The sequence below is a fragment of the Rattus rattus genome, chromosome 6 (genome assembly GCF_011064425.1).
Source record: "Rattus rattus isolate New Zealand chromosome 6, Rrattus_CSIRO_v1, whole genome shotgun sequence".
NCBI classification, from domain to species: domain Eukaryota; kingdom Metazoa; phylum Chordata; class Mammalia; order Rodentia; family Muridae; genus Rattus; species Rattus rattus.
The window spans coordinates 140,031,690-140,049,050 of NC_046159.1; positions in this window are offsets into that span (position 1 = coordinate 140,031,690).

Below are 17,361 nucleotides of genomic sequence, written 5' to 3' on the forward strand. Positions count from 1 at the left end.
CCTTAGCTATTCTGAATATTAGTTAAATTTCTTATCTGATAAATACTTTGTATGTATCTTCTACCATCCCACAAAGGGCAGATTTTTCCTCTGCTGACTGTCATACTTATATTGATACTTAGCAAGGGGGAGCAACTACTAGGTTTAACAAATAGCTCCCATCTAGTTGCTGTGGACTCTGTTGCTATGGTAACTAAAGAATCCATTTGTCTTCTCATCTTACTCACCTCAAGTTTATGCTTAGAGTTTGTTGGAAACATTTCAAAGGTTTCTACATACATGTTTGTAGATAGCCGTTGTACAAAAGAAAGAGAATAGAACCATAGGAGATCATGCTTTCTTTCAGGGCTCATAGAAATGGCTAATGGTATAACCTTGTTCAATTAACTTTCAAAGGTTTATAAGTAAAATCAATGGGTGACTTGGCAATTACAGACTAAATCATTGTGTTTGCTCAAAGAAGAGTTTATGAAAGTTTAGTGTGGCAGGTGTGGCCAAGAGTGATATGTATGAAAGCAGGTTGAAAGGTGAGGACTTGTCATGTGTGTCTGTGGGTGTGTGTAGGTGTCAGTTAATTTACAAAGTAATTAAAATTAGGAAAATCTAATAATATGGCAGTGGTGGCTAATGTACAGAAGAACCACAGAACTCAATACTCTACAGCCATCAAAATGGCATGCACTAATTTTATCTGAGAAAGAAAGCCAGACCTGATGGTGCAGCTCTTCAAGGGTTTGAGGTAGGAGGATTGCAAGTTCAAAGCCTGCCTAAGCTATACAGCCATCCTAAGGAATTGGTGAGAGCCCACCTCAAAATATAAAAGGTAAAGGGAGCTGGATTCAAACCTCAGAAGTACAGCATCTATTCAGCAAGCATGAAGGGCCCTGGGCTCAATCTATAGCAAAAAAAGGAGAGAAAGAAGACAGTGGTCACTAAGATAGATAAAATGTAGGTTACAAAACAGCATGTTCATATATGGTTTTTATTCACAATGTAAAGCTGAAATAAACCTTTCCAAAGCAGCCTCCGTAACTGAATAATAAGTGTACACTCCAAGCAAACACTGCACAGAGTGAACTAGATCCCAGCTTATCAAATGTTCACAGATGAGTAGCTTATCCAATCACAGGTTGCCAACTGATCAGACCATGTCCATATACAGCAAATGCTGACCCAACCAATGAGGTTACTTCTGCAGGGTAGCTACTTTTCTCTGGCTAAAGCTCTGATATGCAGTGAGGTGGGGCCTTCTGAATTGTCTTTGTTCTGGAATGTCGCCCAGTGCGAGAACATTTTCTATTCATTAACTTTGTTCAATTTATCTGGCCTGAGCTTTTATCAATAGAAAGTAGCCTAGAGGATAAAAGTCAAAAGAGTAACAATGTTTTTTCTCTGGATGATAGGTGATTTTTCTTTTTTGTTTTCCCTTATGTTTTATAAATGTCATACACTTTAAACTTCATTAAGCTTATTTATGGATTATAATTTGTAGCATGTAACATAGTGACATTTTAACCAAATGGCTTCTAACTAGGGTTGTTCTCTTCATCCTATGGTTAACCATTTCACTGGGGTATAATCATGACTTTAGATTTCAAGAGCTTTTCAAAGAGGGCTGATCTGCAAAGCACAACATTTCCACATCACGGAAATATGAAAGGGACACTCTAAAGTCATGCGATGGAAAGAAGCAAGTGCAAGTGGGGGACCCTAAAAATAAAAGTTTCCCTAAATGCTATTAAAAATTCCAGTACATAGAAACCTCACATACAGATGTGTTTTTCTAAGTCATTTACTGTGAACAACACTCTTCTGCCCTTTAGGCTGTAGTCAGTGATGTGCTAAAGCAAGCCAGGGAGGAAAGGTTTATTTCAGCTTATGACTGTGGTCCATCAGGAAAGAAAGACAGGGCAGACACCATGGAGGAACACTGCTTATGGCTCGCGACCACCTGCCCAGGGGTGGCATCACCCATAGTAAACTGAGTCCTCCTCCATCAATCATTGATCAGGAAAATGCCCCTCTGAGGCTTGCCTGCAAGCAACCTGAGGCAGACACTTTCTCCACTGAGGTTTCCCTAGCTCGTGTCAAGGTGACAAAAAACAAATCAGGGAACACTTACACACACATGATTGTTGTAAGCTTTATCTTAACAAAGCATGCTTTTATAGTTCAGGCTGCAATAAAATACCATTAATCAAGTAGCTTAAAAGCAAAGTAATATATATATTACTTTATATAATATATATATAGATGGACCTTGGACTAGAGAAGTCCAAGATTAAAACAGATTGTGTGTCTAGTAAAACTAGACAACTCATTGTTTTCATTGGCAGTATCTTCCAGTTATATCCTCACGTGGTAGATGAGTAGACTCTTCTCTGAGGTGGTGTGTGTGTGTGTGTGTGTGTGTGTGTGTGTGTGTGTGTGTGTGTGTGTGTTAATGAGTGTACATGTAAGCTAGAGTTGGATGTTGACTACCTTCCTCAGTTGCTCTTGTCCACATCAGGGTTTTTGTTGCTGTGGTAAAACATCATGACCAAGATCAACTTGGAGAAGAAAGAGTTTATTTTACCGTTCATTTCTACAGCACAGACAACTATTTAAAGAAGTCAGGCAGGACCTCAAGACAGAAGCCTGGAGACCGAGACAGAAGGCTCCGGGGCAAGACTGCTTACTGGATGGCTCCTTTCGACTTGCTCAGCCACTTTCTTGTAGTACACAGAACCACCAACTCGGGGGCAGCACCACACAGTGAGCTGGGCCCTCCCATATCAAACATTAATCAAGAAAATCCATCACGGACTTGGCCAAATGCCAATCTGGAGAGGAGATTTTTCTCATTGAGTTTTCTTCTTCTAAAATCACACACACGCATGTGCGCGCGCGCGCGCGCACACACACACACACACACACACACACACACACATATGACTATATGACTGTGTGGTGACTTGGATAAAAACAACCCCTATAGGCTCATATATTAGCCTGCTTAGTCCCCAGTTGATGAACTGTTTGGGGAAGACTAGGAGGTGTGCCCTTGTTGGAGGAACTGTGTCACTGGGGGTAAACTACATCCCTAGTACGAGGCCTGCCTTCATGCTACCAAACCCCCCACCAGGATGATAATAAACTAAAGCTTTGAAAATGAAAGAAAGCCCCCAAATAAATGCTTTCCTTTATGAGAGTTCCCATGGTCACAATGTCTATACATGGCAGAAAAAAAATAAAGACGTAAAATTCCTATAATACTTAAGTACAAACTATTTAACAAACAGCAAATCATCAGTAGCATCCCTATGTGCAAACACCAAGCACACTGATAAAGAAATCATGAAAAAAATACCATTATCAATAGTCTCAAAATATATTGGAGCAAATCTTTATTAATGGCTGACATGGTAGGATCCACACCACTGTGAAAGACTTATACAGTGACAACTTAAGGACATTGAACAAAGAAATTGAGGACTATACTAGAAGGTGGAAAGTTCTAATGCTTAAGGTTTTGTAGAATTATTAGTGAAAATGGTCATCTTACCAAAGCAATCTATAGATCACAATCTCCATCAAAGTAGTCTGTAACATATTTATTTGTAATACATGATTTACAAATAAAGCACATATTAATTTTTACTGTCAAATTCGTAGTCAAATGATTCTTATATATGTTTATTTCAAAGTATTTTGTATCTATAGATGGTATTTAATCCTGATTTGCCTAATAGAATCATATCTCAATCCACCAACACTTTCCCATTAAATGTTTTGAGAATTTAATCTGATTAATGCATTACTCTTAAATCATTTCTAATCTTCAGAAAGTGCTTAAACTAAACCAAGACTTTATTTGTGCCTTAGTTCTACAAATGGTGATAGTGTTTTTTAAAAACATTTTGCAAAGATTAGACAATTATTTAACTATGCTTTACTCCTACAAAGTTCTCAATTCACTGAACTTAACTTCATATTTTAAACCTAAACTCAAATAACTCTTTCTTGTAGCAATCGAACGTAATTAACTTTTCACAAAGCAAGTCAAGGCTTTAATTAGTTGACAAAATTTAAATTCTGGGAGAATATTTCCTTTGTTTGTACAATGTATACTAAAATGACTGAAGACATACAATTTAAACTTTAATACGGCCTATCAACTTTTTCTCCAATGTTTCTGCAATAAAGCATTTTGTTTATAATGGGAGTAGATTTCCATATTATCAGTGTTCCTACCATTCAAAGTCCAAGCTACTAACATAGTGTGATGATCTCTAAGCTGGATGACATAGTTCAAATAGAGCGAAATGTAGGTCTTTGAAGACATTAAGGTTGTTTTAATGTCTGGAAATCTCAAGCAACTGTAATGACTTCCACTCTTCGAAACTGAACAGAGGAGAACACATAATGCACTTGATCCAACTGATACAGCTCCAGGAGAGCAAGACCAAGGCTAAGTGAGAATTGGCTTCCAGAAACAAACACTCAGCAAACACAGCACGGTTTATTGAGGGAACAGGATGAACTTCGGGAACTGGAAAAACGAATTTCAAACTTTTCAGACAGCAACACTGGTTTATGATGGAAATACTTAATCTATATTTTCATAATGACATTCATATTTTTGACTAAGCTAAAAGAAGGCCGGGGTTTTAGAAAAAAATAAAATATAATATTAATTCTACTTAACAAGCTGACAAAATCCCTGAGATTTGGCTTTCAGCAGCCAGTGGGAGCCAGCTCTCACTATCTCCGCTACAATGCCCAGCTTTACGATTGTCAGAAGATTATTTTTTAATAGAGGTAATAATTGGAACTGTATGTCTAATATTGACATATGTGTGTGTGAGTGTGTGAGTGTGTGAGTGTGTGTGTGTGTGTTTGTGTGTGTGTGTGTGTGTGTTTGTGTGTGTGTGTGTGTGTGTGTGTGTGTGTGTGTGTGTGTGTGTGTGTGTAAATACTGTTGCTGCTGGCTTCTAGTTGTCCTGGCTAGGATTTTTTTTTTCCACTGAAGCAAGTGTATTTCATAAAACCTCATCAGCGCCTATGGGAAGTCTGAACTTGGTTATAGTTGGTTACTGATTGCCAAGGACAAAGAGGGAAATGACTGTTAAGGTTCAGAGTTCTTGATTCCATAGTTGTGAGGTCAACAAGCAGGGACACAGGCCTCTAAGAATCACCACTTCTACCTGTAAAGCCTCACTGCAAGATGCACGTAAGTAAAAACTATGGGTTTAACACTAGACAGTGCCTTACAACTCATGTTTCCAACTCCACTACCAGGATGAGAAAGTTTCTTAGCACTTGTGATCCTAGTGACACGCTGTTTCTCAGGCAGAGTGTCTGCAAAGTTTATTTCTATAAAATACTTTCTGAGTGCTCTAGGGGGCGGCTTAAACGTAAGAATAAAGCCTAAAATTAGCAATCATGGTAAAGAAAAGTATTTAAGAATAAAATATGTCTTTGTGTCCTTGGAATTTCCAAAAAATGTAGGATGAGAAAGAGAAATATAGGATGAGAAAGAGAAACGTAGAATCTTGAACTATGTAGCTCCTTGGTTTCCAAAGAATTCAAGCCTCTCTTTTCACTTGAAAGTTACCCTTTTCATTTTAAAAGATAGAAACAGTACAGGGTCCTTCATAAAAGAAGAGTTTCAGCAAATTTAATAAACTATATATATAAATAAATAGGTATAACTAATATATATATATAAAACTAAAGGTGATATATCTAGTTCTGATATGGTTTAGATGGGTACATATTTATTCTGTGTGGAATCTTAGCTATCTCTTTGTTCTCATGCATAATAATTTAGAATATGGAGTATTCTACTTCACCTTAACTTAGCTTCTATTTCACCTTAACTTAGCTTCGTTTGCCAAAATACTAATGTCATAATTTCTGCTTCTCAAGCAAAATACAGAAATGGTATCAGAGTTAACCAAGGGTCCTTTCCCAGCTTCACCGTCTTCTCTCTACATGAAAACAGGCAAGGGACTTCTGGAAGAGCTTTATGTAAGCTAAGAAATATCCTTCTTTTTCTTATTGCTGGGAATGGAACCCAGTACTTCACACATGATAGACCAGCATCCTATTATCTGTTCAACAAGTACATCATTTTGTTTTAAAAATAACTTATTGCTCAGCCCACACAATGTTACCTGTATGTACGCGAACTCAGAGCTGACCAGGCGATGTTAGGTAACCAACTGGTATGCTCTTCCCCGTGAAGCCTTTCTCTCATTCTCAGCATATCTTTGCTCCCAGTTTTTTTCTTCCAATTCTTTGTCTAGGATTCAGGCCCCATGAGATTTCCCCCCCTTCTATGTAGGCATGTCTGTGGGTGCATCCCCTTCTGTGTTAGTCTATTGGTGAGTTACTGTTGTTCAGGTCTTGTTTAGGCAGTAACGTTGGTGAGACTTCGTGGGTATAGATTCTCTGACATTTCTAGGAGACACAGTCTCACAGAGTAGTTCCTGCTCCTCTGGCGCTAACAATCTTTCTGCTCCCCTTTTGGAATGATTCCTGAGCTGAGGTGAGGTTTGTATCTATGTATTTAGCAAGAGGAGGGGAAGGGGAAGGGGAAGGGAGGGGAGAGGGAGAGTTTGTAACAAAACTAAAATAAAAGAAATAAAGAAAGAAAAATAGGCCATGAATTTGAGAGACAGCATGGCTGGGCACATAGGAAGTTTTAGAGGATAGAGAAGTGGGTTACGGTGTGATTATATGATATAATTCCAAAAATATTATTTAGAGAAATGCAAAAATGAAATCCCTTACTGCTGACTTAGGTGTCACCCTCATACACATATACTTTCTGGAATCCCGGTTACAAGCAGTTACTCTGCCGTCTCTAGAGCCCTAACTTGAAACTGTTCTTCCTTTCTTCCCTCCCCACTCATACCACTGACCCCCGCAACAATGGCGTGGACGTCAATAGAAACTCCCTCCTCTCCTTTCCTCCCATGGCCTGGTTTATCACTTCCCTTCTGATTCTGCTCTGACCTTGTGACTTCAGGATTGACGATACAATGACTAAGGTGGTGTGGGATACGCTCAGTCCTCCTTTCACAAGTCTACGCTGGCTTTAGACTTGACCTTCCTCACAAGACAAAGAAGTCTGACTGGGAAAGAAGCGTAAAGTCACTCTTTTTGAAAGAATATGTTCCTGGTGGCAGACAAGCTGTAGATAGAAACCAGCCCCCTTAAGGGTTCACTGTGTACAGCAGACCAATGTTAGGGACGTTAGTCCACGTTCATCTCTGTTGCTAAACATAAGCTAATTTTTACTTAGGGAGAGGCCAGCACACTCTTCCCCTCTCTTCCTTGTTGGCAAACTATTTTTGTACACTGTGTAAACTTTACCCTTGTATTATATCTCAAATGCTGATTGCTTTATCCCATTATCTGGTTTCAATCTGGACATGGTTTTGTTATGTCTATTCTTAAAAGCTCCTCTCCCAAGTTTGTATAAACATTGCTCCTCATTCATTCTCTGCCTTGTCGATAAAAGCCAAAGAGCCAATGCAGAGCCTTAGAGAGAATAAGGTGGGACTTCCAACTCTAGGAAGGGTAGAGAAAGAGATGGGGAGGCAGGAGGGGAGCTGCAAGTAAAGGTCAAGGAAGCATCAGAAGAAGAGTGCTGGGACGAGAAAGGATCACAAGTAAGATGGTAATGTTGTCCTGGAGGAAGCCTGACCAGCTTGGAGGTTTGGAATGTGTTACTATTGCTCAGTATTTGGCTAAAGGCAATTACCAGGCCAGGTAGTCACAGGAAGATCAAATTCCCCGTACAGGGCCACCAATGTTGTGGTAGAAATCCCGGTGTCCAGACAGACTACACCAAGCTAACATGGTTCCACATGGAAAGGTTTAATGAGAGAAGAAGAGTAGAAGAGGAGAGGGATAGAGGCTGGCCATGAGCACATGGAGGGAAGGCGGGGAGGGGAATGGGGAGAGAAGGGACAAAGGGGAAGAGGGCAAGAGCGAGAGAGCGGAGAAGAAAGAGAATGAGGAGGGGGCAAGCAGCCCCCTTTTATAGTGCCAGGCTCAGCTGGCTGTTGCCAGGTAACTGTGGGGCGGAGCATACCTGGCTGTTGCCAGGTAACTGTGGGGGGCGGAGCTTAGACAGAATACCAATATTAATAAATCATATCTCTCTGGTGGTGATTTGGGGAATTAGCTGGCTAATGAATAACCATTGCTGGACTAATTTTGTGAATCTACATTAATATAAAAATCATTCAACACTCCCTGTTCCCAAATATGGTGATGGTAACATGCATAAAGTGTGAACACTTACATCTAGGACCAATTCACCCCAAATGCCCATAACCCAGTCTGACCTCAGAAACAAAGCAGACCTGCTTAGTCCTCAGAGAAAGTGTAGAGGCACAAAAATAAGCACAAATTTGGTTTATGGTCAGTTTTTTTTTAATTTATTTCTCCACCTCCTTTTAATCATACTATAATAATTTATACTTTGTTCATCAAAAGTAATGGTCTGCCCTAAAAAAGGACTCTTATCATTGGTGGTAATATAGTTCCTTAGGTGTCCATAGCTTTAAACAAGTGCTTTAGATGTAATAGTCTGAATTTTTATTGTAAGCCTTTTCAGTTTAATCTTTCAATGTTTTATTGATTCCTTTTGAGTTTCACATCATGCACCCGAGTCCCACTCCTCTCCCCATCTCCTTGTATCTGGCCTCTGCCCTTGCAACCTCCCCGCCCAAAGAAACTTAAACAACAAACAAAGCATCTCACTGTAGCAGCTGTAGTGTGTCAGTGCGTCCCACTGTATATTTCCCTGTCCGAATATCTTCACTTGCAAATGTTCAGTGCAATATGTCATCGGTCTGGCTGGAGGTCTCTGGCTTCTGTCACACCATCAATATAGTATCCTCAATGGGGCTCCTCCAAGTTATCTGTTGTTGCCCTGTGTTGTGGAGATCCTGTAGCTTTACCTCAGCAGGACTGGCACTTTCGTCCTGTCTATAGCCCATCAATGTCATGTGGTTGCAAGTGGGTATCTGGGTGTCTTTCTGTGCCTGGTGGCAGGCAAGTGTCTGGATTTCTTCCTTCTCCCACATTGCAGTTGGCCCTCTAGATACTGTGATTTCTAAAATATATTCTTTCAAAGAGTAGGAATTTTTCTCAATTCTTTTTTGAGAATTTTCCACTTTAAATTTTATTTATTATTATTTTGGGGTGTGTGTGTGTGTGTGTGTGTGTGTGTGTATGATTCACGTGATATGAGGGCCATGTGTATCACAACACATGTATGGCCATCAAAGCACAACTTTGTAGAACTGTATTAGTGAATAGAAGATGACCTTTTACTCATTGCCATGAACAGGGCTCAATCAGTGATGTAATTTTGTTTATGGGATGGTAACGCCCATCATGGACGGTTTACATTCCTGTGCGCAGTGCTTACTGGCTTCCCAGAATATTACAGGTGATGATGCATTATTAACCACAGCTAGTCAATAGGCTTTTCAGCCGCAATGGAAACACTCACCATGTGTGCTATTAAACATGTGACACAAGGAACTGAAATTTTAATTTAAATAGCATCGATAACTAGTGACTCTCTTGTTCAGAGGTGTAAGAACAGTCTCATATATGTTGTCCTCCCTGGATCTCAGAGAAAGCTAGTATACTTTATTTGCCTGGAATAGCCAGTATAGGTGAGATAAATTATCATTATACAACACACAGCAATGCCCGGTGGCAAATGCCCCATGTTAGATTATTAGATTATTCCCACTTCCCAGAATAAAGAACCCGGAGTCCAGGGCTTGTTCTCTCTGTCGTCACACTAGCAGAAGCAAGCAAGGTACCCCATCCTTCCCACACTCACGCTTCGATCTTCTTTCTAGCTCTTTTCTGTTCCAACAGATTAATGACTGAGGCGAGGACCAGTTAGATGGCTCAGTAGATGAAGGTGCTTTCTGGGCAAGACTGTTGACTAGAGTTCAGGTCTCACTTTCGTGGGAAAGGACATGGGTTTGGTATTAATTACCCATCTGATTATCAGATATTCATCCCCACCCAAACTTGGAGATCTGAGTTTTTCCACAATGGAATAATATGTGCTTTCCTTATTTCCTTCTCTGTCTCTTTTGGTTTTGTTTTTGTTGTTGTTGTTGTTATGTGTATGTGGTGCTGAGGATGAAAACCAGGGCCTGTGTTCACTAACAAAGTGTTCTAACACAGACTTATATCCCCTGCCCCAGATAGAAGTCTTTAGATAACAAGTTGACTCGTCCAGATTACAACCAGAAGGAAGCTGAGCCGTTACGCTGTCAAGTACAGTGCTCATTTTTTCCCCATACACTGGACCTGTGATTGCATCAAGGGAAGGAAATTGTGGCATACTACAGTTACAGGGCGACACAGTCCCTTCCCCCACTGTAGATACAGAAGTTCTGCCTGAATGTTCTGTATAACGTGGGTGTTAACCCTGCTTTAGGGACTGAGTGCTACCTTTTGTTTTGAAAACAGGTCTAGAGACAGGTCTCAGAGGGAATATCAGAAAAGAATAGAATCCCGTCTTTGTTTGCTTTCTATCCCTGTAACAAAATACCCAAGACAAACAACTTATGAAGAAGAAAGGTCTGTTTCAGCTCACCTCTAAAGATCTCATAGCTCCACTGCTTTTTTGGCTGATTGTGAAGATCACCGTGGGGAGTGTGCTGTGAAGCAAACTTATCCTGGGATGACTGCAAGGAAAAACATTGGCTCAGGGTCCCCAAGACCAAGTTCTTAGCACAAAGGAGACTTGTTTGCTCCAGAGAAACAGAGGGAAGTGAACAAGAGACAGGACATAGAAGGTGAGGGAGAAGATGAACAAGGGAGTGTAGGAATTGGGTATTTGTTCTGTAGGACCAAGGACTGCCTCTTGATAGGGAGGAGACAGACATAGCCCATAGGCAAATGGTGACTTCTAAAGGTACAAGGGGAAACCCTGTGTTGGGATGATGCCTCTGATTTTAATTGGGCATGTTAATTATGTGAGCCAAAGGTGACGTTTGATTGCTGGACTTCGATTCTTTGATAGCTGGGCCTTGGTAGTCAGCCTCCGGGGGAGGAAGTGGCCAAATAAGGGAATAGACACTGGGCTAGCTTTAAGAATGTGATTTAATAAAGTTTTTAGGGAAGGAATGAGAGAGAAGGGCAAGGCCTGCCAGAGTCAGGCTTCCAACACTTGAGCTGCCCAGAGTCCGTTTAATGACTAGGGTGGCCAACAGAGAAAGCAGGGAAGGAGCCAGGGTCCAGCATACCCTTAGGTGACTTAGCATCCTTCCACCAAAGTTTTACCTCTGAAATGCTGCCCCTGCCCCCTTCGGTGGTAGCACTTCAGGCTGGAGATCAAACTTACAACAGATGGCCTTTGGAGGGCATTTAAGATACAAACCATAACATCTTCTAAGAGACAAAGCCAAACAACGTCAGGGCTTTTACTCAGAAGGGCAAAATGATGATGTTCAGCTAGGTCAGCCTTCAAGAATGTGGGTCGCTCACTGGCCTTGTCTCCTCTCTCTCTCTCTCTCTCTCTCTCTCTCTCTCTCTCTCTCTCTCTCTCTCTCTCTCTCTCATCTGTAAAACAGTGTGGTTAGCCAAGACATCACAAAGGTTTCTCTTCTCAAGGTAACCGATACCCTTCTAGGTTTAAAATTGAAACGCCTCTCCTCAGCCTGTCCTTACCCACAGCCCTCAGCGTGGCCTGCTCGACTCACTCCCCGAGGCCTTGTTTAAGACTCGGTTTTTTAGGATGAATGATACTATTCTGGCTCCCGTGAGAAAGCCCCCTTCCGTAGAAACGCAGAGTGTGGTGCTCTGTTGCTGAGTTTTTCAGAAGGCTCTGGAAGGCAGTGTCTGTATCTAGGACTCACAGTTTGGAGATTTAGGGATAAGAATGTGTTCTTATTCCACTGGGGTTTTTAACTTGATTCAAATTAAAATGAAACAGGGTGGGAGTGGGCTATCCTCTTTCCTCAGTTTCTACTTAAGGATAAGGTAAGTTGATCTTGTGAAGGTAGACATGAGGATCTTTGTGAAGTTGTTTTATCTCTCGGGTGCTTTATCTGTAGCGTCCTAATGCCTCAGCTCTACCATAAGGAAAAGCATGATCGTGCCTTGGTGTCCTTATAGTCTGTTTCTATTGTAAATACTTAGGCTTTAAACTTATACTGAGAGTCGAAACCTGGTAGGCAACCTTGGGAAAGTTACTTGCTACTCGGTTTCCTAATCTATAAAATATAATTACATCTTCTTCTGATGGTGTAATGCCACAAGGAAGCATCTCTCATGACACTTGGCACGTGCCAAGAATGTGAGAAGTTGCTTATTTCATCCCATCTCCATGCCGCCTGTGAAAATAAATACGAAAACCATGAAAGACGACGCGACGATGGCACTTCAGTTTTGCCATGGTGATATAGAATATTTATCCTTTCACGAACCGTTTAGGTTCTGTAGTGCTCAGCCTATGAATGAAAGGGTTTGCATTGCGTGGGTAAACATCGAAAGGACAGCCTGTCATACTCCTGGGGGCACACACAGGGTGGGAGGCAGGCAAGTCATGGTCTCGCCGTGCCGCTCTCACACATCTCATTCATCAGTGGGCAGATTCTGACGAAACCATTTTAATCACAGGTTCTTCCTCTGGGGAAGTCATTATTCCTTGGGGTGACTCATCTACGAATACAATAGCCTTGATCTTAAAACCGGCAAAATTGTTTGCTAAGGGCCGTACTTCTTGAGTCATAAGCTTGCCATGGCTTACGAACTTCTGCCCGAGGGTCACATCTGGCCGCCTCTGTTGGAGTACATCTGAGAGCTGGGAATGATATTTCTTCCTGTCTTTAAAAGACAGGAAGGAAATAGTTATCCTGACATTCAACAACTCTATTAGATTCAATGAATAAAGTTGCTCTGGAGAACATATGTTCTGTCCTCAGACACTGCCAGGCTATGAGAGCCAAGGTGCCACTACAGGGAGCATGGGATGGAAAATATTTACTTTCTGGACATTTTCTCCCCACCCCTAACCCCAGGGGCAGAGCTAGAGTACCTAGTGCCGTAGCCCAGCTCTGAACTCATATTCTCCTTTCCTTGCTGTCCCTCAGCTCTCGTTTCTGAATTTCATAATAAAAGCACCTGTCTCAAAGAACTTTATAAGGACTACACAAACAGGTAAAGTGTTTTGAAGGTCTGACATCTGACACTCATTAATTACACACACACACACACACACACACACACGCATGCACACACATTTATCTTTGTTGTAACTATTAGTTGCCACATATTTTTTCCTGAACCTGAAACAGCAAAGGCTTACTAATTTGCCAGCAATCACTGTAAAGATTTCATTTACAGCCCTCCATTAAAATTCGCTTGTTAAGGGAAAAGGAGTGACCAGAGCCTAATGACTAGTAATGTAACAATTAGCATAGTCACTTACCGGACAAATCAATCCTTCATTAGTTACCAACACTTTATCAGGGACACATATTTTTTTTGTGTTCTTTTAAACATGAGTCCTGAAAGAGCTTAAATTCAAGTGTGAGTTCAGTCCTGATCACCTAACTGGTTAAAAAGTTCCACAATGCATAACAAGACCTCAAAATGCCTAATCAAAGACCATGGTGTTTGAAAACAGTAATTTTATCTCCAGAAGCAGACATAATACAAGCCACACCTTTGTCATGTGATCATAAGGACTATTTAGAATTTTTCTCACTATTCATAAGTTTCATGTTTTTGGAGTTTATGTACCCAAAGAGAACTTGAGAGAAGTTAAGGTCTCACACTGTGATCAGTTTTGTTTATTAAAGTATTTCTCAAAATGTTAAAAACAAAACAAAACAAAACAAAACAAAACAAAACAAAACACCTGGCAGCCACAGTGACTCATCTGGAGACCGAGGCCAAGAGAGAATAACCTGAGAACCCGGGCCTCAAAAGAAAAGAGTAAGAGCAAACAATCAAAAACAACCAGTCAATCAAACAAACAAATAAACAAAAAACAGTTCAGTCCTTGACAGTCAAGGGCAAGCAAACAATTATCTCTTGGAAATTGCGCACCGAAAAAGAAACTGAACCATCTTCTGAACAACCCAAGTGAGTTACACATCCTTTTCAGTAAGGTTCACCACCACGGTTGTTTCTATTTGAATCATCCAGAAAATTAAACAATTCAATATTCCACGAATGATCTGGGTGAGGCTCTCCTGCCTAGAAAATGCCCTTTTCTACCCCACCGCACACATCCACGCCTAGCAATCACACCTGAGCTGCACCCAACTTAACAGTTAGCAAAGAAACAGGCCACCCTCATTCAAAGCAAAAAGCCCTCTTGCAAGGTCAAGTTTCACCCGGCTATCAAACGTTCTTTCCTATTTTGCAAAGTGTCCCCTTCACCCACTGGAGTTGTTCTTCCCATCCCTACAATTGTGCACAGCGTCCTTATCCCATCCTCCCTATCCAATAACCCGGTGTAAATAGTAAATAAATGTTCCACAAAATAGCACAGTAGGAGGAAGAAGAAAATCCCCTGGCGGTGCGTGGATGTCGGAATGTGCCACTAGACGGAGAGGGAGATTAGGTCCTGCTATAAACTCGTTTGGGGTCCTGGGTCATCGTCTGGCCATGGGTCGCACGCTGTGCTAACACTGCACGGAGGCATCAGGGTGCGGGCGGCACTCCGGGTGGAGCAGGGCGATCAGGGTGGATGGCGGCGGGCGGCGGACCGCGGGCGGCGTCCCCCACGGGGCCTGGTGGTGCGCTCCGGGGCGGCTCTGGGCGGACGGGCGGAGCAGCAAGCACACAGGGCGGAGGCGCAGTCTGCACCATGTCGTATCCCGGGCACCCTGGCGCTGGCGGAGGGTACTACCCAGGCGGGGTAAGTGCAGCGGGTGAGGGCACAGCAGCCTCTCGGCTCCAGGGACTGGAGGGCGCCACGGACGCGCGGGAGGAGGCGCCGCGGGCGGTCTCAGACGCTCCCTGGGAGTTCGCCTGGACCCTGATGTCCAGCCTTGGCCCCACTCCATATTTCTTCCCCATCTTTTCCTTGTGCCTTTCCCGGGCCCACAGGTGAGTGGGCTGCGACCCGGGAAGCCTACTCTGTGAGTCGGTTACGTGGCGTGAGATAGTGCAAACTGGGTGTTGACTTCCTGCTCTCTCTCGGAATGTCCCCAAGCAACAAACAGCCATCTTGATCTAGAATGGTTCTGTGGTCACTCCCTTGAAAAGAAAGTGACAGGTCGGCCCGAAAGTCTGGAGAAATAAGCTGAAGTCCTAGAGGAAGACCACTTCGCCAGATGTTGGAGATGTACTGTCAGAGACAGAAGCACCCTCATCTTAGATACAAACGGGCCATCCTTCTCCCCAAGCCACACCTGTCAGCCCTGTACTAACTCCAGCCTTACCTAGTACTTCAAGTACTTTTAAAACACTACAAAAGCTGTAATAAACCATCAGGAACACAATCCCGAGCCTGAGCTAGTTAATAGGGATTTTTAAGTGGCTTCCCATATAATGGCATCACCTTCATGGAGATTTATTTTGGACCAAGTCTCCAGCTTTTAATGTCAAAGGAGCAGGAGTGGAAAAGCCTGGTTGGTCACTGAGCGGGAGTGTGGTGTGGTGTGGTGGTGGGGAATTAGAGGCTGTGAAGGCCACACAGTGTCAATTGTACAAAAGCCCTGCATGGTGAAAGAGTAGACTCAATTCTGTGTCTGATGCCTTTATGTTTCTTTTTCACAGTGTAGAGGGGCTCCTGGGGGGCCTCTGTACCCTGAACACACTCGGGACCCGCTCTATGGTTACTTTGCTGCTGTGGCTGGACAGGTTAGCCTTTCTTTTGTTATTGAGGAATTGTTATATTCTGCTTGTGTTAGCATTTCTTGCAGGGGCACAAAACTATCTTTGCCCTGGAAGTGAGTCCCTTTGCCTGAAAAAAAGGAAAGAGGAGAGGGAAACGAAAGCATTGTTTTAGATCTGAACAAAGCAGGACAGAGTGTTGTCTGTATTGATAACAGATCGGATTAAAACTAAACTTGGGATTGAACTGGGGTTCGATTGACCCGAAGGGGGATTATGAAAATACTTCGAAGATCTACAAAGTTTAAAGGTGCCTTTAGGACCGTATTATCAGGGCAGAGCAAGGGCTGCTTACAGAAAAGAAGTTCAAAATCTGAACATAAAACTGTGGCTTGCCCAACCTAAAAGCACGTATCGGTGATTAATGATTCTATAGCTCCATTACGACCGATAGCTACTTTCAGTTGAATCCGATAATTAATCGTTTACCCACAAAGGAGTTCTGTAAAAGAGCCATCAGCTTCCAAGCACAAGAGTGACTGTCACTATTAGGAAGGTGGCCTCTACCCCAGGTGCAGATGCTCCTGTGAGGCTAGCTTTCTATGCCCTTTTTAGGTGTTGTGGCTGGATGACCCACAGAAGGAATGCAGGTCAGCGAGTCCCAAGTCCTAAGGCCCACTTCCTCACTCAGAGAGTTTTGTGACAGATGCCTATGGCTACTGTGGGGAAGGACACGTGCCTGCCTTGCAAGGTCACTCTGTTTGGTAAATATTCAGGGATATAATCCAGATGTGCCCAGAGAGGACCTTCCTACTTATTCACCTTAGACTTGTTTTAAACAAGAGCCCGAAAGAATGAGATCGTGATTTTAAAAAACATAAACAAACAAACAAACAAAAAGTGCTCTAGAATATGCTAAGCAAAATCCTCCAGCCGCCTCGGATGAGGTGGTGCTCTAAGAAACCCGGCTTTGAGAATTTGAATGGAAAATTGAGTCGAAGACTGGGAGGCTTTCCTCTCGAGTGTCTACTTAATACGTTATTGATCCGTGTCTTTGAAACCGCAAGACGAAAGCACACCTCAAGGCAAGCATTCTTAGATTCCCAGTGTCTTCGAGCATGTAAGCGACTCCACCTGCTTGGCTTTCAGCAACACTGGCCTCTATTTCACACGTTTGTCTTCTTGCAAATTATTGATCCCGTCCCTATTTATAACTCGATGGCTCTCACCAACTCGGATTTATATATTTTATGTAAAATCCCTAGAAGTGTTGTGTGTCTTATTCTGACCTCAGTCAACCAGTAAGTAGGTATTGGTATCTATATAATTGTGCTCGGAAAACACTGTCTCCCGAGTCAAATTGACCCAAGGGCCTCTTTCTCCTTGGACCTGACCTTGTATTTACTGATGCTTAAAAGTCAGTGATACTTCCCCACTCTTTCAAAAGGGGGTTGGAGGGCTATGCTTTTAAACAACTCTGTTAAATAATTTTAAAGTGGTTGATGTTGATAGCTTCTTGGGTCAAACTGGGTG